This window comes from Equus caballus, chromosome 1 (genome assembly GCF_041296265.1).
Source record: "Equus caballus isolate H_3958 breed thoroughbred chromosome 1, TB-T2T, whole genome shotgun sequence".
Lineage (NCBI taxonomy): Eukaryota > Metazoa > Chordata > Mammalia > Perissodactyla > Equidae > Equus > Equus caballus.
Window position 1 is genome coordinate 8,359,683 of NC_091684.1, and position 21,533 is coordinate 8,381,215.

Here is a 21,533-nt window from a genome sequence, read left to right on the forward strand (position 1 = left end):
ATTGGAAAAGAAGAGAGAGAATTACCTGTTTTTAATAAAGACACAATTGTATACCCAGAAAACCCAAAGGGATCTAATTTCTTAAAGTTAGTCGAATTAATAATACGTAAAGTAGCCTAGTGCAAGATGAAGGCATAGAATTCAACAGCTTTCCTCTATTCTAAATTCAAGCATTGCGCTAGATGCTCTCTATTTGCCTTCCCCATCCACCACCCCTTTCTCGCCCTGCTCTCCTGACCCGCATGGGGGCCCTCGCCCTCTGGCTTCCATCTGGGTTCAGCCCGTGGCAAGTGCTGGCGGGAGGAGGGAGAGGTGGACGGCCTCCTCTGTCATAGGCTCCTTGCCAGCATCCTCTCCTGGAGCCACTGCCTCCTCCCCACAGTCTGCGAACTACCCCCTGTCATCCTTGCTGCTCCCCTTTCCTTCACCCTAGCATGCTTCTCCACTCCTTGCTGATGGTCCTTATTCATGCCCACGCCTTTAGAGATACTTGATTTTTAAACTCTTCTCAGTCCCTCAGTGAGTACACCATGTGTCTCCTGCCAGGACACTGACACAACCACCTAGAAGTAGAAACTGGAAAATGTAGTTCATTCACAACGGGAACAAAAGCCATAAATACTTAGAAGTGAATTTAACAAACAGAGCAGACTCTGAAAGGAGAAAACCAAAAACTCTTATTGAATGATATAAAACAAGATCTGAACAAATATTCTTCTTGGATTGGAAGACTTAGTATCATAAAAAGTGAATTCTCTCTAATTAATATATAAAAGTAATCTAATTCTAATTAAAATCTCAATGAGTTATTTCCAAATCAGATGGAATGCTATGAAAGCTTATATAGAAGAATGAATGCCCCCAGAATAGCTAAGAAAGGTATGGAAAAGAACAGTGAGTACACGTACCTTACAAAATAACAGGTCGTGATAAAGCTCTGCAATCAGGCCAGACAAATAGATCAGTGGAACCCAACAGAGAATCCCAAATTAGATCTCAGCAAACAGAAAAATATAATAGATGACAAAGTTTCATTTCGGTGGGAAAAAGATGGATTATTTAATAAATAGTGTTAGTACAATGGCTGTCTGAGAGAAAATGTAATCAGATCCTTATTTACATCACATTAAAAATATAATCTAGATGGACTGAAGATTTAAATACAAAAAAGAAAATCTAAGGGTGTGCGCATACTATGCAGGAGCTGAAAAAGCCTTAAGTACCACTGGAAACAGAAGTTATAGATTTTTTTTAAAAAAAGACATATTACTAGATTCTTTTTAAACTCTTAGAAGACAGCCTGGGCTCTCTACAAAGTCAGTAGACAAGTGGTAATTTTGGAAAAAATGTTTATAATGCAGAATTTTAGAAAAAATATTTATAATGTAAAATATTACAAAAAGTATTGAAAAAAATATTTTAATGTAATTAGGAGCCACCTTTTCCAGTAGATACACTGGAGGGAAACCAGGGCAGGAAGGGGTCTTTCTCCCTGATTCCAGTGTGCTCTCCGAGCGCTCCTGCCGTGTGCGGCAGCCTGCAGCGTGCAGGACACCCAGTGGCGCCGCCCTAGGTGAGTTTGAGCGGCGTTACCTCGGCAGGTGGCTTCCAGGGAGTCCTGAGGTGTAGAGCGCTGCAGACGGCCGCCAGCCGCACTGGCTGTTCCTCCCATAAACCACACCAAACATGCAGCAGCCCCAGACCCTTCACCGGCTGACCCCTCTTCCTATGACCAAATTCCATATTTTCTTCAAGTGTCTGCTCAAATGCCACCTCTAAGACCTCTTTCCTGAGCATGCTGTCTCAAATAGCACTGGCTGCTCCACCGCCTCTGTCACTCCTGTCGCCTTCTCTTCAGGTCCCCTCTGACGCATCATGTATTTCCGTGTTGGTTGTCTGCCTCCCTCTCTAGAATGGAAGCTCCATGAGCACGGGGACTTGACTTGCTTTGTTCACAGCTGTATACAGCTGCCAACAACAGTGCCTGGTATGTAGCAGGTGCTCAGTAAATATTTGTTAAATGAGTGAGTGAATCACTTTACAGCCGTTGGACTAGAAAAAAGTTCAAATAACTCAATATCAGTTCTTAATACTGTTAAGGATGAAATAAAAAGATATGCCCACACTGTCAATTGTTTCAGCTTTTTAAAGATGCTTTCTGGAAACATCTATCCCACTCCTAGGAATCTAATCCACAGAAATAAAAGCAGAGGGACAGAAGGACAAACATAAGAAGATATTTATTTGTGCACTATTTAGCAAAAAGAAAAAAAGGAAATTAAACAAACCCCAGTCAGTAGGAGGATGATTGAATAAATTATGGCACACCCACAGTATGAAATACTATGTGGCACTTTAAAATGAATTAACGTTATACCAGTTGTTTTGGAGGGATTTCCATGAGGTTTTGTTGAGTTTGAAAAGCAAGATTCAGAAATATGTATATAATATGATCCTTTGTATGCATACTTAAAAATGTTTAATAAAATGAAACTATTAGGGGCCGGCCCCATGGCCGAGTAGTTAAGTTCGTGCACTCCACTTCGGCGGCCCAGGGTTTCGCTGGTTTGGATCCTGGGCACCAACATGGCACTGCTTGTCAGGCGACGTTGAGGCGGCATCCCACATGCCACAACTAGAAGGACCTACAACTAAAATATACAACTATGTACTGGGGGGATTTGGGGAGAAAAAAAAGAAGATTGGCAACAGTTGTTAGCTCAGGTGCCAATCTTTAAAAAAAAGAGAAATTATTAGTATTAAAAACTATTAAGTTCACTGACAACATAAAGTGAGTACATACAAGGTACTGAGAAATAATGCAAACATACCAAAGAAATAAAAGAAATTGTCCCACTTGAAAAAGATGTTACTTCATTAATTATTCATACAAATACGCTGCTTTTACTTTCTTATAGAGTAAGAAAATGATTATATAACACAATAGTAGTGTGGAAAAATTCCAAGAGGTAGGTGACCCAAAGATTTTCTTCAGGAGATAATCTATAATGTAGTTTTAAGAGAAATTTAGATTAAATGGTTTAGATCAAGAAGAAGATAGTATGGGGCCAGCCCAGTGGCGCAGCGGTTGAGTGCACATGTTCCACTTCAGCGGCTCGGGGTTGGCTGGTTTGGATCCCGAGTGAGGACATGGCACCGCTTGGCAAGCCATGCTGTGGTAGGCATGGTAGACATATAAAGTAGAGGAAGATGGGCATGGATGTTAGCTCAGGGCCAGTCTTCCTCAGCAAAAAAGAGGATTGACAGGAGATGTTAGCTCAGGGCTAATCTTTCTCAAGAAAAAAAAAAGACGACAACAGTAAATGGCTAAAAAATTACTTGCCAAAAAGTTACTCCTTATTGGGCATACCAGGCTCAGAGGCTCATGTACATGAGTTCCATGAACCAGGAGAATTTATACTGGAAGTTCTATAAATCAAGATGATAGGCCCATTCATAACAGTGTAAATAACTTGCATCATTAGTATATCGTTTTTCAAAAAAGATCATGTTGATGCGTTTACTGAAGAATTATATTCAGTGTGATATGATGCATTCATTTGGATATAACCAATTGCTTGAAAACTTCTGCAATGTATCGATCCCTAATAAACAGAATATAAGACTAACAAAGAAAATTAAGTATCTATTTGTAGTAATAAGAAAAAATTGAATCTTTGTACAGTCAACCATGCCTAATGTTTCCAAACTCCATCTTTTCATCAACAAGTGTATTTGAGAATGCCGACTTGCGGAAATCCTAATGAGGTTAACCACGGCGAATTTCATTACAAGTCAACATTCATCGAAGAGAGAAGGAATTAATTGCTTTTTTTAAAAAAAATTGAAACTTACAGAAAAATTGCAAGTATGGTACAAAAAACTCTTTTTATGAACCATTTCAGAAAAAGTTGCCTATGTGACGCCCCCAACATTCCCAAATATTTAGCATGTATCATGCATTCCTACAACCAGGGATGTTCTCCAACATAAATAAAATTCAACCAAAAAATCAGGATATTAACATTGATACACTACTACCATCTGACCCTCAGATGGCATTCAAGGTTTTCTAATTGTCTCAATAATGTTTTCATAGCAAAAGGACCCAGTTCAGAATCACATGTTAAGCTCAGTTGTCATTTCTCTTTAATCTCTTTGGTCTTCCCTTGATTATCATGACCTTGACGTGTTAGAGATTACAGGCCAGATATTTTGTGGAATTTCTCTTCATTTGGGTTTGCTATTTCCTCACTATTAGATTCACGATACACATCCGTGGCAGGAATACCACAGACATGATGCTGTGTTCTTCTCTTTGAGCTTATCAGGTGGCGTACAATCTCAGTGTGTCCCATTACAGGATTGTTGCTTACTTAGATCCTTTGACTAAGTGGGGTCTGCCAGGCTTGTCCGCGGTAGAAGTCCTCTTTCTCCGGCTGTAATTAGTAAGCATTTTGTGGGGCGGCGTTTTGAGACTTTACGTCGCATTCCTCATCATACTTCCAATTTATTCATTCACATCAGTGTGGACTCATGGTTTCCTATTTGATTCAATGGGTTAGAATTCATTACTAAAATTACTTAATTTGATCCTCAAATTGTACCAGATTTGGCCAGGGAGAGCCCCTTCAATCTGGTTACTGTGTCCTTTTGGCATGTTTTCACCATTCTTTAAGCACTTTCTTACTTTGGGGCACAAAAAAGAAATTCCAAGCTCATTTTGTTTTTTCTTTGTGCCAGGCATGGAATCAGCCATTTTTCTAAGGAGCCCTTGTCTCTTCTAGAGAAGGATGGTATTTAGAAACCAATATCGGGTGCTAGATGTGCTCAGTGCTATTGAGATGAGCCTGCTCCCAGGTCCTTTTGGCGGACCGATCTAGGGAACATATGTACATATACATACACACATTTACACTAATATTTGTTTCTTTATCTATCTATATATGTTGAAAACCGTGTGTTCATACCAACACTCGCAGAGTTTTAGCTTTCTTCTTTTCCATAATTGTAACTCCTTTCTCAGGCAATGAGAAACCTAGCTTCCATTATCCTTAACATAAGCATTTATTTAATCAGAGCCTGACATGAATGTCCTGCTCACTCTCACAGGCTCTGACATCATCAGCACCCCTCTGCACCCTCCTCACCCCCCTCCGTCATGAAGATGCCCTTCTTTCCCCACCCTGACACCCTGCATGAGGCAGCTACCTTCCCCAAAGGGTGGACACCCTACTCATGCCAGTCAGGTGCAAACCCCTGCCCTGGGCCACTGCAGCTCTAACTACTCCATCACAGAGGCCTACATTGCTCAAGCCCATGGACCAGATTTTGCATTTGGATTTCTATCAACCTCTTTACTGTCCATACTGCTTTAGCGAGATACTGTAACCTAAGAAGATTTTCTGAGGGCTGCATAGTCTCAGAAAGGGGGGAGTTAATGGAGCCCCCTAATATGGCCTGAGGGAGACACCCCACTCCCCTGCTCCACCTGACCTGACTGAATGAAAGCTGTTGCAAGGCTACAGATATAACATAAATGTGAGCTGCCAGCTGCTCCCATGCACTGGGAAGCCTACACTAAGGGCCTCTGCAACCTTCACAACCCTCTCCATCAAAAATGTTGCCTTTCCCTGAACTGCTCTTTCCCAAGTTCAGCTGAAGACAGAAATTCCAGAATGTAGCTGCTGTATGTGCCATGAAATGGAGTGGCACTCTCTGCCCACTGCCACCCCTCCAGGTGTTTGAACCTGCATCTTTTAAAGTCTAGGCAACAGAGAAGGAAAGGCCTCTGGGAAGAGTTTTCTTAACCATAGAGCTAATATTTCAAATTTGACTAAAGATGCCATTGTCTGTTGCCATTAAATGCCTGAAGGTGAAACAGCAAACTTAATGTGTCAAGGAGAGTAATTATGAGATAATGTTGATTGCTAAATCACGCCATCTAAATTAGAAATTGTTAAAAGCAGAGTCTGTGCTCGTAAACATTTAATATTTTATACTAATTTTTATTTTATGCCTGTAATAAACATGATTTAACTGTGTTGTCTTGTATGTGGAAGGTTCGGAAATGCTGGCGTTTGAACTTACATTTTGGCTCTCTGGCACTTATTCAGAAGGATGTCATTTCTCAGTTTTCTTTCTCTTACATTTCAATGATAATGATATGGTTAGGAGAAAAACTTGCCACACTCTTGGAACTTAAATAACTGTGATAACATTCCAGTCACAGGTTCAGATCCGTTCATATGAAACCTGAGGTGTGAGTCTGTCACAGAGTTCGCAGGTTTCTGTTTCTCGGGAATCATCTTTTATTTTGATAACCTTCACACAAGCTCCATCTCCAGAGGCTTCCTGGGCAGAGCTCTAGTCCTCCCATTGTGTCTGAGAATCTCTCTGACACACAGAACATCCCAGCAACTCCAAGGTGGGGTCCAGAGAGCATCCAGGCACGATTTAGAACCAGGCCAGTCATGCACTGATATTACAGGGCATTCCCCTCTCTGTTTTAAACATATTTTTTTAAGTTCCTCAAATCCAGATCATGTTAAGCTTTTGTTTTATTTTTGTCTATTTCTGTCAGCGTTAAAATTTTTTTAACCCGGCTGGCTGTGGGGAGAAGCAAGTGCCTGGAGCACAGCTACCAACACTGCCGAGGCATTTTTCAGCTCCCTCAGGAAGCGGCCTGACCAGAGGAAGCAAAGAGAAAATGGTTCTCCACGTTTCCTCCACTTAAACTGGAATGCCCACCCTCGGTCTTTGCATGTCTCAACCCAGGGATCCCTCCAGGCCTGCCCAGGTGCAGGATCCACCTTGAAACCATCTCTGGTCACCACAGCCAAAGCAACCTCCCCCTGCTCTGAAGAGCCACTGTCCTTCTGGTGCCTTCCTCATGGCCCTCACCACTTTGGACAGAGCGTGATGGCTTCTCCTGTGCTTTGTGCCATCTTCTGATCTCTCTGGGTAACTCTAAGCTCTTTGAGGCCACGTACTAAACAGAATTCAACCTTGAATCTTTCACTGTGCCCCAACAGCACATAAACAGTTGTTGAATAACTAAGGAAGAGAATCAAACGGAATACAGTGCTTTGGTGAGTAAAACCTACGTACATGCATTTATCACTGGGGCGACCCGTACGTGTCCTTCCTTATCGTAAGAGTGAGAATCTGAGCTAATGGAGAGGACAAGGTCTAGCCAGGCAAGGATGGATATTACTCTCAAATTTCCCTGTGGCCTTGCCTTGAATATTCTTAGGTTCTTCTCCTGAAATCCCTAAAGCTGGAGATGTCTGTGAAGGATTAGAAAAGTGTTCTCTGCTTTGAAATCAGGAACAGCCCAGGACTGGGATGTGAAACGTTCAGATAAAAATCCAAATCTTTAAAGAGAAAAAAAGCCGTGTTTGTTTACTGAAGACAGAAACAGATGAGAATGCAGCGGCACCGGGCTTTCAGCAGCATCTGTAGATGCACTCCCCCAGGCGCTCCTCCAGCCCCACCTCGGCAGGGATGGGTCCACCTGTGCCACAGTAATAATGCATGTACCTGAGAAGACACTCCATCAGTTGAGCCGTGCCCACCGTCCTGAAACCCACCCTGTCTCAGTCTGACCCACCTGATCCTGGGGCTCCTTTTCCTCTCCTCTCAATTGTGTGCAGTGGTTCTTTGGCCTCCGGCTTCATAGAGCACAGCCCTGGATGCTCTCCAGCGCCTCTCCTCCCCGCTTACAAAAGAACTGGGCTGAGAGGGCAAATTGGGACCAGAAAAGTTTTTTTGGAACTTCTTTTGGCGGCAAGCCTAAAAGGCCATTAAAACTAAAAGCCATGTAATTTTTCTGCTGGGCAGAGAATGGAGTAAGGGTCTGGTTGTACTTACCAAGTAAGATTCCTGATTTTGTGGGAAGTTTGTGGTAGAAACAACCCATTTTGTGTTTTTAGTTTAAAAATTATTTCCTCTGCTCTGCTAGGTGAATAAATAATTGTGCTCCATTATGACATAAATAGTCATTTTGTTCACATAAGAAAGCCTCTGGCAGCTTGGGAACAATGGACGATAGACCATCCACGCTGGGAATCAGTAAGTCTTAACTTTTTCAAGTGTGTATCTTTGAAGAATGTTAAAGAATAAAGACATCTGGTAAAGGTCAAATTCATGTTCTTATTTAAGGACTGTGTTCATTTGACATTTCAGTTGAGGAAAGACAGTTTCTCTGCTACCCGGAGAGGAAGTAAAAGTTGTCTACTGGCAGATGTAGTGCGCTGTTAAACAAAACCCTCGTAGTGATCTCGTCTCTGTCCTAAAGCATTGTGGCGAGGGGGACAGCTTGGTCTTCCCCAGATGAAGCAAAACAAACAGTAAAGGAAAACAAAACATTTCCTTACCCACGAAAAGATAAACACAAAAACCATTTCAAATGAAACATTTTCAACAGATGTCTTTAGTTTTAACACACAAACACAAATATACAACCTGGAAAATGGCTTTTGGAGGAAAAAGGAAACAAAATATCAACAGAACATCCTACAGATCTCAAATTTTGTGCCAACTTGGAGGGATAAAGTCCCTGCAAAGACACTCAGAGGAGTCTGGATAGCTTGACTTGGTTGATACTATACAGCAATGGTCAGTCGCTTAGACCAGCTGAACACCTTAGAGAGAAAAGTCATGGTCAAAAAGAACCTGACACTGGTTTCTATATCTCCTCCTCCAGCCACTTAATCCGTGGTGCAGAGTCATGGAGGTGTCCCAAAGGCCTGGCTGGTCAGACTGCCAAGCTGAGACACTGGCCACTGGGCCTGCATGAGGTCAGGCCCGGCAGTGCCAGCCTCTGATGGCCTCTGGGCTCAGAGCAGCACTGCTCCCCTGCCCACCTGCAGACACCGTCAGTCCTGCTGTCCCCACCCCCAAACCCTCCCTGCTCCGTCAGCAGCCGCGGGAGCAAGCAGACTTCTGTTGAGTTAAGCTATCTTCCTTTTACTGATTACGCTTAGGGCTGGCTGGCAAAGATCAACGCCTCTCCGTGTGCTTTAGACCAAAGAGGAAATGAGCAGGGATGTCTTCAGCTAGCTGAAGCTCTGGCTAGCTTCGTACAGCTCCATCTTCCCTGCCTTGGCCCACAGCAGTTCCCTCATTTGTACCACGGCTGGTGTTGGTGAGTTGAATTCCATTTAAGAAAAATCACCTGCTCACCTGCCCTCTTCTTGACATGATCATTCCAGCTGATATATTTTGTTACTTAGAGGGCTGTGATTGTAAAATCTTTACTATCCATTTATTGTAAATAACTACATTTCCAAGTTGTCAGAAAAATTCTTTTATATAAGGCTACTGGCCTATCTTTCTTTAAACCACGATCCAAAAAGTTAAGTATTTGTGGAAGGAGTAAAGTAGGAAATTACTGTTGCAAAACTGATGTCTTTAAATGTAATTTTCAAAAACTCGGTTTATCACAACTTTTTAAGAGTATATGCCCTGCACATAATGTTGACACACAAATGTACGAGAGGGGCTTTTTTTCTTCATAAAAGAAAGGAGGGGCCGGCCCCATGGCCGAGTGGTTAAGTTCGCGTGCTCCGCCACAGCGGCCCAGGGTTCGGATCCTGGGCGTGGACATGGTACCACTCATCAGGCCACGTTGAGGCGGCGTCCAATATTCCACAACTAGAAGGACCTGCAACTAAGACATACAACTATGTACCGGGGGGATTAGGGGAGATAAAGCAGAAAAAAAAAAAAGAAATGAAAAGTACCAGAAAGAGTCTGGAACGCAGGAATTTAACTGAGCAAGTACTTAAGAGATGTGAGAGCTGCTGTGTTTTTGGAGGGAGAGGAAAAGCACAGGGAATGGAGGTATCTTGCCTCAGCTAAAGGGAGAGGGGAATCAACTCTTTTTGAGTTTTGCTTGAGAGGGTTGCCTGTGCCATTATCACTATGGAAAATATCTTAATCATCCTTTAAGAATACTGGGTTGCCAATCACAAAGGACACTTTTGTCAATGACGGTGTTTATTTTATTGGGATTTCTGAGAAGTACACATTTTGATGAACTCCAAATACTATTTTCTGACTACTAACCACCTGACGCCATTAATTCAAACATATCCAATGGAAATTCCACTATGGTCCATAGAGACATGCTCTTGTTAATGGTCAGGACCAATCAACATCAGTCTTCCTTGTTTTTTGAATTCAATGAGTGTTTGCTGAGCACCTATGTACATGAGGCACTGTGGCAGGCTCTGTGGTTTTAACATCAGACAATACTGACACAGTTTCTGCCCCTGTGGAGTTATAGCCTGATGGAGAATAAACAAGCAGTGACAACACTGAGCTAGGAGAGTTACAGGGTGCGTGAGCACAAAGAGGAGCATCTCACCCAGTCTTGAGGGATCAGGCAAGCCTGGCAGACAGAAGGGACATCTTAGTTGAGACTTGAAGGGTGAGCTGGATTTGATCAGGCCAAAGAGGGAATGGGCGTGCTGGAGGAAGAGGCCCAGGCTGAGAGAACAGTGTGTGCAAAAGCCCCGGGATGAGCGAGAACACTGAACATCTGGAGACATGAGAGTCATTGGGGTGATTGTAACAAGGAGTCCAAAGGATGGAGGGAAAAGAGGTGAAAATGATGGATGTTTTCAAATATCTGGGGGACAGGCAGGAGGGAGAGAGACGAGGTTTGTTCTGTGCGGCTGGCTAGCTCCAGGGAGCAGAACCAGAATCAAAGGGTGGAAATTCCAGTGAAAAGGACATTGACTAAAAATTAAATTATAATAATGGCTTCCACTTAGTTAGCCCCTGCAATATGCCCAACAGTGTGTTAAGGGTTTTAAATCCATTATCTCATTGGATCCTCAAAACAACCCTACGAGATAACTGTCATGAGAAAAACACAGAGAAGTTAAAGTAACCAGCACCAGCCTCAAACTGCTTCCTTGTGAGTATTATGTTGTCACAGAGGAAATGTGCAGCTCTGAAGGTTCCCATCACTGCAGGTGTTTAACCATTTGGCTGGGATACTGTAGAAGATCCAGGCCTCAGGGAGCACCAGGAACCTTCTGAGGGTCTCCCCTTTGTGAGATTCAGGGATTCAATGACATGTCCACAGTTGGATATGTAAAATAGCCCTCAAAGACGACCACCTTCTGCATTTTGGGCAGTTACTGTCACGTGTGTAATGGGCCCTCCTGGTGTACCTTTAAGGGGGGCATTATCAATCTCCATCATTGCAGAAGAGTGGGATATGGTAAATCCTGAAAGTGAGGCAGAGTGAAATGGACCGAATTAGGGCAGCTCAACCCGCCAATAACGACATGCATCTTTCACAAACATCTGCTTTAGCTAATGCTGGCCTTGGGCAGTATTAAATTATGTATTCAGCTCTTAAACTACCACAGATTCATGGTTCAAGAACATAACCGTGAGAAAATATTGCACCACTAGCAGAAACAAAACAGCTCTGCTCATTTTGCATTAAAACTTTTGGGTGCATTTCTATAATAATTCTTCATTTTCTTTCAAGTTAAAAGGCATTGTGGGAGACCAAATAGGTTAGAATGCCTAAGAATTTCTTCTGTATTGACATTAAGAAAAAAGAATTAAAAAAATGCCTCTTTTGCTCACCATTCAGTGGAGGGTATCCAAATAATAAATAATAAATTACACAATGAATTTGGGAATGTTAGAGGTCTGGAGACCTTAGAGAGCGTTCCCAATGTATTTTCTAGAATGTGGAAGCTGCCTTTTACTTATAATGAAGTGCTCCTCTATGGTCTCAAACCGTGATCTTCCTGATACGTGCCCTGGGCAGGCCAGCTCTCATCCCTGTCTGAGCACTTCCTTCAAACAGAAACAGTCCTCGACCACCATGTATGAGAACTGTACCCGCGAACGTTAAAGAGCGAGAGATGGTGGGGGGAGGGCGGCGGTCTCTCTTTTCTCTTTTCTGCATCAAGCCTGATATATTTCCCAGTACAGACTGTCCCTTGTGTCCCCCAAGCACCACTTCAGTTTTGCAAGAAGAAGAAGATATAAGGGAAAAATGAGGCAAAGGTGGAGGAAGAAAAACATATGGATCATTGCTTGAGAATAAGCAACCGTGCACGAGAATGGATGCTGAATTGAAGTCACTAAAAGAGGTAATAATAATAATGAGTCATATCTTTGGGGGCTGTGACTTTATCTCTTAATGGCTGAAAGCACTGGTCTCCATGAGGCAGGGTCAGTGGCGTCTCCATTTTGAATCTCCAGGGCCTAGCACAGTGCCTGGCACATAGCTTGTTCTTCACTAGTTATTTCTTAAACAGGTTTGTAGGCTTCTTTTCTGAGAGCCTGCACATCCGTTTTCTGATCTGCCCTTCGTGACAAAACCAGGAAGTCAGCAGAGCTTTTTTATTGTCAACTCTCTTTGCAGAGGAATAAGTTGAGAACTAAGGAGCACTGGCTCGTGAGTGACAGATCAAACCCTAGATGCACACAGTCCTAGTCCAAGGGTCCTTCCATGACACTAATTGCCTCTCCCTTTCCTTTCCCTTTGGGAATGGAAGGCTGCACAAATATAGCATGACAAACAAGAAGTTAACCTGATGAAATAGATATCTACATAGATTCCTTCTCTTGTGAAGGGAGAAAGGATCATACCTCCACCTTTATCTCACATTGAGGGCAAGGACAGGAAGACAACCCTCTGGTATCACGAAATGCTAAGAGAGCAGAGGATAGTCTGTACCATCCCCAGCTTAGCCTAGATCTTGGCCTTGGTCTAAGTATTACATTGTCATCGGAAAAACTACAGCTTGATCTTCATGCAGTATCTGATGTAGGTTATGCCTCCAGGTGTCAGCTATATCCTCCTCTTAGCTAGGATGGTCCCATTATTCAGTGGACTCTTCCAGGAAACAAACAAAAGCAGAGTCCTTTTCTGTTCCGAAGGCACCTCACCCAGCCTTTGCAGCGAGGTGGCCTTCTCACAAAGCCTTCCCTGAAGGTAGGAATGGGTCTTCATCTTCCTTTGTCTTCTGGAAACTCTTGAGCCCTGAGCTAATCCTGCATATTGAGTCCCTCTGCAAGCGTCTGGAAATAGTTGGAGGGATTTTTGACGGGGGCCAGAGAAACAATTGTTTATTCCTCTTTGCTCTCCTATCTCCAGGCTCTCCCTTGGATGTATTAAGCCCAAGCCAGTGACAACCCTGGCTAAGGACCACAGCTGTGCTTTGGTAGTGCCGAGACCCAATGGAAAAGTGATCATGAAGCCGGCCCTGAGGGTTTGGGGAGACAGGCGTAAATAGATGGCAGGCCTAGTAAGGAGACTGGGCAGTGAGCCCAGACTCACCAGCCAAGAAGCCTGTTTGGAGGCTATGGCTACCCCAGACGCCAACCGGGAATAATAGAGAAATCCATTGTCCCAGCCACTCCAAACGACTGCATTGAGCCCAGAATAAGGGCAACATGAGAGCGTGGAAGGGAAATCAACCTGGTTGAAGGAGAAGGCACCAACATGAGCTCCGGGGCTGGTGAGAAAGCAGAGCTGACAACAGTGTGACCCAGACGGGTTTTGAGCCTTTATCTCAGGAAGACTAAAATCAACATGTCAGAGGTGATGGTATCTGACCCCTGAGCCAGTAAGGGCGAGAAAAGAAACCACGGAATTTGGGTAGGGGAGAGGGAAACACCACGAGAAGTACTTTTACAGGAGCCTTTGCCAGTCTGGTCTGTGAACCCTGCCTGAGCAGTAAAATGTTCCAAATTTACTCACCTGAGTTAGACCACAAAATACAGTGTCCTAAAATTTTGATTTTCAGTCATTTGTCAAGGTCACATATGAAATTCTGTGCGAGATTCTGTGGCCGTTGAACTGTAGTAAACATAAATGCTTTAATTAATACATTGATAGAGAAGTTGTAGGTCAACAATGTAAAATTTCAAAAACATTTCTTAAAAGAGCCCTTCCTACTTGTAAATAGTTAAAAGGATTCACGCGTAGTTAAAGTAATTCCCCCTTCACCCCAAGAAACGGCTTTGTGGCTTTGCTCGCCTGTGGATGAGACGGGGGTGAGATGAAATGAATGAGTTGAGGGAAAACCACATTGGCATGCACTCACCAAAGAAAGCCAGAGACCCAACTGAATTTCAGGCAAATCAGCGCTATCACTTGCAAAATACTGAGATGTGAGATGTCAAAATTTGATCTGCAAGATTTGGGGGCTGACAGAGAAGCCTGCACACGTAGAAATGTGCTCTCCAGAGGGTATCTGGGAGCACAGAGCTTCCCGTGGAAGCTGTAACACACTCCCAGGTCCTTTTTCCTGGGAAATAATTTTACATTATGACTGTTTGTGACTAAAATGTAGTTCTATTGCACACTATCATCATCAGAGCCATCTTCCTCTGTGTCCAGGCATCTGAATTACATCCGCAATATGCCTGCAGGCATATTACATACAATTAGGAAATCTTCTTTAGTAGCTCATTTTTTTCCAAATATGTAATTTTGGCTGAATGATATTAAGGGATTTAAAAAAAAGATATCATTACATTAACTGAAATTATTACTATTTTAATTTGCCTGCAAAGCCTTTATTTCAAGTATCATTTCTTAGAACTTGTAACTCAGTGGGTATCATAATCCTGATAGAATTTTAGCTACTTGATAGCCTGAGACATTTTGGGGGAATCATTCCCAACAGAAAATCAGTTTAATGAGCACTTCTGGTGTTAACTGTGAACAGCTATTCCCCACACTCTTAAAGTACATGACGAAACCAGGGACTTACGCCACCTTTTTTAATGTAACACCTGGTGTTCTGTTCCTCCCCCCTCCTGACCCTAACAATCACTCTCGAGTAACGCCTAGCCAATTTATGGAATTGATGGGCTGCAGAAAAAGTGGAGGAGCTGAGCCAGCTTCCTGAAATAGCAAGTTTTCAAATGAATTTCTGGAACAACTACCTTAAGGTGCAATACAATGAAACTTTCTCTTTAATTTTCAACCAGCCAAGCCTTTGCCAAAAGGGTATTATTTGCTGGAGAAAGTGACATCCCTGGGAATGTAGAAAGCAAATCACTGATGGAAACAGAAATATCCAACCACTCACTATATTTTCTCTTTAACTAAAACATGGTGAAAACCTGGAACACAGTGTTCTGTGAAATGTTAAATGTTCATCATACATCCTACAGTGGTCTTGTGATCAAGGTGGTGCCTGGAATTCCTCCTCTCTGCTCCAAATACAGCAATGACAAAATATGCAGCCAGTATTTCATATGTATTTTACCAATTAAATTATATAGTATAAATTTAAAAGTACTGCTACACTAAAAAATAAGCTAAACATCCCAATGTACCAGAGACAGAACCAGAAAGTGTGTCAAGAGCCAGAAGTCAACAGGGCTTTGAGGACTAGAGCAAGAAGGGTGGTGAAGATTTGGTTCCCGTGGGGTCACCTGGACAGGAGCATCCTATGTACAGCCCAGGACCAGAGTTGGGCTTTCTGCATACAAGTAAGGGCTGGGTTGGGCTTTCCGATGTGTGAAAGGAGCCAGAAAGAGCTCTAATTGCCTCTGCCTGACTGTGGCAGTGGTGGAAGGAAGCAGAAAGAGCAGCACTGGCAGCACTTGGACCAAGCTGCCCAGTGGGCCCATGGCTGGCCCTGGGACGGCACCCATATTACTGTGGGACTGGATGCTGAACCACCAGGTTAAGACCTGGGGTCCCAGGGAGTTTCCTGGCATCCACAAAGAGGTCACAGGGTGGGGAAAGCATAGCAAGAGGTGGGAAACACCACTCAAGATGAACCTGCAAGCTAAAACGTCAAAGCTCCTGAGAAAAAAGCAACACTCAGAAAAGCAGTCCACAATCTCAAATATCAGATGTCTTAGTTTCTCATTGCTGCTATAACAAATTACCACAAATTTAGTGGCTTAAAACAACACAAACTTATGATGTCACAGTTTTGTAGTTCAGAAGTCAGCACTGGCTCTCAGTGGGCTAAAATTTAGGTGCCGGCAGGACCGATTCCTTTCTGCAGGCTCTACGAGACAATCCACTACCTTGCCCTTTCCCAGCTTCTAGAGGCTGCCTACATTCCTTGGCTCACAGCTCCTTCCTCCATCTTTAAAGGCAGCAACAGTGATCAAACCATCTCCCACTGCATCACTCTCAACTCCTCTTCCACCTCCCTCTTCTACATTTAAGGACCCTTGTGATTATATCAGGCCCACCTGGATAATCCAGGAAACTCTCACTGTCTTACAGTCAGCTGACTAACAACCTTAATTCTATCTGCACCCTTAATTTCCCTTTTCCATGTAACTTAACATTTTCATAGGTTTCAAGGATTAGGATGTAAACATCTTTGCAGGGAGGCATTATTCTGCTTACATCAGGAGACCTGTTTACTCCTGACAAAAGGGAAGTGATACAGCAATCTCAAAATGACTTTAAAGTAACTATGTGTGAGATCCTAAAAAAGATAAAAGAAGGAATAACACTAATTAAAAAAAATTACGAAGGATTTTATGCATGGTTAACCAGTAGCAGAAAATGAGTCTGTGGGTATTGGAGTAGGTTTCATAAACTATCTCAACTCTGTTCTGATCTCTTACCAGCATGCTTTCCTCATTGAAAAGACTAGAAAAAAACCAAAAAAACCAAACCCCTACATTTCCTAGAATCTCTTGCAGCTAAAGAAGCCAGTGTGATTTAGGTTTGGTCAATCTCATGCACTCTCCTGAGACCTGAATGTGGAGCCGAGTTCCATGGAGGGAGAGGCAGTGGTGCAGGAGACATCCATTTTCCTCTTGTGGGTTTAGCAAGCGCAGCATGGCGCTGAAGTCAAGAGTTCTGGCTGCAATTTCTCATCAGCAGATTGCAGCCTAGATGGCGACCTCTTGGAGCCAACAACTGTAGCAGTAGCCTCCTGATGCCTGGGAAGCAGCTAAAATCGGGGATCTGCAATGATCCTGGGGGTGGCAGTTACTGCTGCAGCTTCCTGATTCAGTGCCCCTGGAAGCCAGGTTCTGCCAAGTTGTCCTGGGAGTCATTCCTGGATGTCAGTGGAGAACCTGCTCTTTTAAGCCTTCTAGTGAATGTTTAAGCCCCGAATTCCCTGCACAACATCCCTTTCTGCCTAAAAGAGCAAAAATGCCTTTTATTATAATTACAAAAGAACCCTGACGGACATGCGCACAACATGCATTACCTGAAATGGAGGGTAGAATGCTGACAGTTCTGCTTCCTTCACCAGATTTAGTAGTACTCAGTTATCTTTCTCCTCTGTCATTACAAATGAGCTGCTATCTACAGGTAAAGAAATCGTGCAGTAACTACACTTTAGTTTAAATTATAAACAAACAAGTGACTTTATAAAATTAAAAGTACGTCCCTGGACAGCTGGAAAGAGACAAAATGAGTTTCTAGGGAGCACCATAATTTCATTTTTCATTTTAATTAGACAAGTATCTTGGATTTAGGAAAACTAAAAATAGTCTTTAGATAATAGATAGGGCCCACTGTAGCATTTGGTTAACGATATGGACAAATTATCTCTTTCTAATCCCTGGATGGCATGTGTCAGGGTAGCAAGAAAGAATCCGTTTTCTTGATGACCTCTTTATTCCAAATGGGGCACTGGAAGAAGCTTGAGACTTATGCTTTTTCCATTTCTGTCACCAGAAAATGAGTTACATAGTCATTTAGAGAGGGATGAGCTGGCCAAGCCCCTCTTTCTCTGTGGATTGCCCAGTGCTGTCACAGGAAGCTCCATGTTGCTTCCCTCAAGAAATTCTTCATGAGTGTGAGTGGATCAAGGTAAGAACCTAGTCCAGAAGGTTGTTGATTTTTGTTTTGTTTTGTTTTGTTTTGGTCCTGCTATTTAGAAAATAATGATGGCTTCTTTGATTTGTTGAGTGAAACCAAAATAGCTGAGAGTTTAGCCCTAGAGAAAACTCACCAGCCATTGCTATCTTTATCGTCTTTTCCCCTATAACCCAAGAAAATTCCAAATTTTGGATATACTTTTGTAGCTTTCTCACATACCACTTGAGATCACAAATTGAGACTTATACCACATTCTTTACCTTTTTATTTTAAGATCATGACATGAACCCATTCAGAGAATAATAGACTCCCATTAACTTTTCTGCCTAGGAATTGTTTCTGTGAGAAATTTTTACATGCTGTCTGTTTTCTTTAAAATCAATTTTTCAAACGTTGCTACAGAGGATGGTGAGTCAATGACAATAGTTGAAGCAAAAAATACTTTTTCAATTGAGAAAAATCTGAAGAGAAAGCATCAATTATCTAACTGAAAAATGATTTTGTGTATTGCAACCAGGTAGCCCCATTTAGACCAGTCATCTTTAATAAGATGCGGAGCACCCCTATCACTGGGGGCATTGTGACAGCGCAGATGGCAACTGCACTGTGAAGGGGGGGAGGTACCATGGGAAGGACACTAAAAATACATGGCGCCTTTTATATGCCATACCTGAGCTCCCTCTATTTGCTTTTAAACTACGGGAAAATGGGTTTTCCCACCTTACCCTTATTTGAGATTTTGACCTACAATGCATTCTACAGCTCAAATTTGGGTAAATATTCCTGGGACAGAAATATGCAGAAATTCTCATTTAGAAGAAAGAACTGCTGAGAAGGAGATGAGAAGGTAAAGAAAGAATAAGTACGTGTAAGCATAAAAAATCAAAATATAGTCAAGCACCTAATTGGCCAACTGCCTTCTACGACTTCAACACTTGAATCTTGCTGGCTACTCGCACAGTATTGTTAAAGTAGCATAAATCATTTGACATGACTAGGTTTTAGGAAAATATGGGAGAGTCATTCAGGCAAAAAATCAGTTTGAAATAGATGAAATTTTCCATCTGAGTGGCTTCTACCAGGAGAGAATGTTTCTAGGAGTGCAGTATTTTTAATCTTGTTTTAAAATAAATACTTTAATGTATAAATCACTCAATTGTAAAGGCACTTCAATTTTATTTCCCTTTAGTTTTGAGGTTTTGGAATTGCTCTGTGCAGTTCCAAGTAAAAGCTCTTAGATAAAACTTGCAAACTGAAAGCCACCATCACAAATGTGCAAGTACAACTATAAATTTATACAACACTCAAGCTGTTTGTAGTTTGCAAAATTTGCTAATAAAATGCAGAAGTAGGGTTTCCATTTAACACTCTAGGGCACTGACACTGCCTGTGTATCTCGGGCGCAGGCAAAAGATGGAAAATTCCGTGCATAGAGAAGCTTTCACGGTTGCAACAGTTTGCTAATATCTTAATGAGTGAATTATGGTAATTATGAAAATCCTAGTTTACATTATTTGTGAAGAGTGTGTGTGTGTTTGCGTGTGTGTGACAGCCTTCCCAGGCAAACACAGCGTTCTGATTCAGCAGCATTCAATGAGGAACATTTCTGTGCTAATAATACAGAATGGATCTTAAACTGCTGTATATTAATCAAATTCATTAAAGTACATTCATTAATTTGTGTGTATAACAGCCAAATCGGCAATGTAGAGTTTGCTGATTTTGCACAAAATACATATATTAATGAATGCTAAAACTTCAACATGAGGAATAGCTTTAAAAATATTTTCATAAAGCAAAATTCTATGGGGTAATACTGATAATTACTTTCTTTTTAATATTTCCACTTTCATTTCATTTTGTGTTATTTAACTGTAAGTGGAAAGAATAAATATGCAAAAAGAAAACAAGAAATAAAGGGTAAGCCCAAAAGATTGTAAATAAAAAAAGAATATTGGACCTTAATATTAAATTTCTTACCTTGCCTTCAAATCACTTAATTTAAAAATAGGTTCAAGGCAGCTTAGACATGGTCACATTTCTATGTACAAAGAAATGTGGATTTGAAGCTAAATTAAGAAAGAGCCTTTCATTTCCTCTATGGGACTGGAGACTGGGAAGGGTGTGGCAAAGGAAAATACAGCATCGGAGGGTGTATCTGCATCCTTGCTAGTCTAAAACGAAGAGAAAATTTTTATTTTCTCATTGAGTCAGGGGATTTAAGACTTGTGTTAACAATCAATGACTAGCGTTCGCTTCTGCAGCACACATACTCAAATTGGAACGATACGGAGATTAGTATGGCCCCTGTGAAAGGATAACATGCAAATTCGTGGTGTTCCTTTTTTTTTTTTAAAGGTTAACTGTGATATGATGCATGCGTTAATTAATTGATTGTGGTGATCATTTCAAAACGTATAGATATCATCATGTTGTACACATTAAATACATACAATGTTATTTGTCAGTTATTTGTCAAAAGAGAAAAAAATCAAAGACTATCTTTCTAACGTATTACTTTTTACCCTGATGCTAACTGCTCTGAAGGCAAGACTCCTTTCCTTGCCCTCTGTAGCACTTAGCACAGGGGCATGGGGTATACGCTCAATAAGCATTAAATTTAAAGTAACTACTTACAAAGCAAAATAGGGTGAGAGTTATGAGAGACGTAAACATAAGACCTCCAGGTTCAGAAGAGGCAGAGCAGCGCAACATGGGCAAGGCTTCAGGTCAGAGGCTGCACGCTGATCTGAAAGCTTGTTGAGGGCAGGATCCCACAGTTCCTCCTTCCTCCTTGTCACCAGCTCTGTGCTCTGCTTGTGTCTAACAGGTGCTCAGGGCAGGACAGTCTATGTGAGGAAAGGCAATTAAGCAAAGGAAGGAAAACGGGAATTTACAGGTCATGGTGGCTAGAACAGCACAACCCAAAGGACCAAGGGTGTCCCACAGAACCCTGGTCCTGTATCTGGAGGGTAGGGAAGGACTAGTGTGACATTACCAAGTCTGCTCTCAGATATACTGAGTTTTCTTATTAATTAGGAGGTATCTGCCAATTTTCTGATTATGCATCCTTGCTTAAGAACATTGCTGTGCATCGGCATTTCCCAAACTGTGTTCCCCAGAACCCTAGTGTTCTGTGAGGTATGAAAAGGTAGGGGAAATAGTTCTTTATTGAAGTAAGTTTGTAAAACGCTGCTGGTTCTCTTGTGCTCAGAGCTGTACAACGTACATGAACAAATCGAGGGCTCTGAGAAGTCTTGTCCTGAAGACAGCTGTATGCCTTTTGTACACTGAGTACTTCCCAACATGATTTGAACACAGAACCAATGTTCCCATAGCGTTTATCAACATTTCATGAGACACTACTGCTGCCGCATGTCTACGACTCCTCTGCTAAAAATTCACCCGTGTTCTCTTGGCCACAGGAGTAATAAAACCACATATAAGAGATCCAGAGAGGATCATTGCTCCACACCTTTGCCTTCCAGAACGAACTTCAAGTGAGAAACTTTCCTGCATTTAATGAGCTTCTTGGCCTCACTTGTTCTCCCATCTTAGTTTGTCTGCCACCCGCACGGTGGCAAAATTCTCTTGTGCATCTCCTATACATGTCTTAGCCTGCCCTTGAAGAGACTGAGACAAGATAGTTCCATACTTATTATGTTTCTGTCCTCAAAACGGTTGAATTAAAACCTCAGCTTTCTCTTCCCCAGACTCACATCATTCT

General features: G+C 42.2%; 1 long non-coding RNA gene and 1 other non-coding gene across 12 annotated transcripts in view; one reads left to right on the top strand and one right to left on the bottom strand.

Annotated features, from left to right (window-relative positions):
• LOC102150668 (uncharacterized) overlaps positions 1 to 21,533 on the bottom strand; it is a 42,070-nt gene that overhangs the window by 15,161 nt on the left and 5,376 nt on the right. For 7 of the 11 annotated variants that reach the window (XR_011433343.1, XR_011433356.1, XR_011433360.1 and 4 more), the window contains exons 4-6: positions 20,444 to 20,655; positions 17,190 to 17,287; positions 13,745 to 13,843 (exon numbers count right to left, since the gene is read on the bottom strand). This is a non-coding gene — a long non-coding RNA (uncharacterized lncRNA). The remainder of the gene's footprint in view (positions 1 to 13,744; positions 13,844 to 17,189; positions 17,288 to 20,443; positions 20,656 to 21,533) is intronic. The other 4 variants (XR_011433328.1, XR_011433349.1, XR_011433355.1 and 1 more) reach the window with 1 other exon arrangement.
• LOC111769863 (U6 spliceosomal RNA) lies at positions 20,055 to 20,158 on the top strand. The gene has a single exon (XR_002802698.1). It is a non-coding gene; the product is annotated as a U6 spliceosomal RNA (small nuclear RNA).